This window comes from Arachis ipaensis, chromosome B06, assembly GCF_000816755.2.
Source record: "Arachis ipaensis cultivar K30076 chromosome B06, Araip1.1, whole genome shotgun sequence".
Lineage (NCBI taxonomy): Eukaryota > Viridiplantae > Streptophyta > Magnoliopsida > Fabales > Fabaceae > Arachis > Arachis ipaensis.
Window position 1 is genome coordinate 137082181 of NC_029790.2, and position 1363 is coordinate 137083543.

Sequence of the window (1363 nt, forward strand, 5' to 3'; positions counted from 1 at the left end):
TATAATTTATAATTTCATAAATATATAAGTTAAAGTGTTTAATTTTAATATGTTGATAATACTATGTTTTTTGATGATGTAGTAATATATTATTGAATATATTTATGTAAAATTATATTAATCGAATTTATATACAAATTGAATATTAACTTATAATGTAAGTATAGGTGAAAACTCACGTGCAGTTGTTTTATGCGAAGTTGATATTTGAAAATTATTAAATGATTTGACTAAATTATCATCTAATAATTTTTAACTATTAATTTCATATAAAAATAACTGCATATAAATTTTACCCTTTAAATAATATAAATTTCTTACTCAAGCTTGGCACATTTAATTTGTTATTACTTTAGTAATTCATTTTTCTTTTAGCTTTAACTGTGAAATTAAACATACCCTTTGAGAAAAAAAAAACCAGTAATTAAGTTAAACATTGCTTATTACTTAGAAATCAGTTAATTAGAGTAGTATACATACAATTAATTAATTAATCAACGTAACAAAGCATGATGTAATATTTCTTACGTTGTGGGAGCATTGTACTCTGGATATTTTTTGTTAAGAAACTTTGCAATCTGATGAATGGTGGCATCACATGCAGAGCAAATGTACCTCCCTTCAACTTTTGGCTGCTCGAATAGAAAAATGTGAGCACGACAAAGATCATCTAAGTGCACAAATTGCCCTTGCTTTATGATTGAATAATGTGCCTCATTCCCTGCCAATTTAATCATTAGTATCACTCCATCATATAATCAATTTTTTCTCTATTAAATTCTTTATACAATAATAAAATTAAACAGATCATCTTTAAATATTTCTTTCCAAAGAAGGAGTGTTAAAATTTAAAATATAAGATTTAGAATTTAGAGTATTTTTTTTTTTCTACCTTTAATAATAAATTAATTTTTATTACGATGTACCTGTGATGGGTGAAAGAGCAGTAATAAGGCTAGGTGGCATTGTTGGCATAATAAAAGGGCCAACTACAAGAGGTGGAATAATTGTGATGAAGTCCATGTTGTGCTCCTTTGAAAATTTCCATGCTTCTTGCTCAGCAAGTGTCTTAGAAACAAAATACATCTAAAAAAAGAAGCAGAATATAATGTTGAGACTCAAGGTGATTTGTTATAAATATAATTATGCTATTAGTAAGTAATTCCTAGATAAAATTGCAAACAATCCCCTTCTAAATTTTAGGTTTGTGTAATTTTTTTAATATGTGCAATAATATTATATACGCACTGAAAATCAATTATTAAATAAGCTATTGATTTTAGTCAATATCAAATTTTTAAATTATCTTTTTATTTTAAATTTTAAATTCTCTAAAAAATAAAAAATTATAATAATAAAAATA

General features: G+C 24.4%; 1 pseudogene; it reads right to left on the minus strand.

Annotated features, from left to right (window-relative positions):
- The window catches only part of LOC107605762, a 3978-nt pseudogene that overhangs the window by 686 nt on the left and 1929 nt on the right, over positions 1–1363 (minus strand).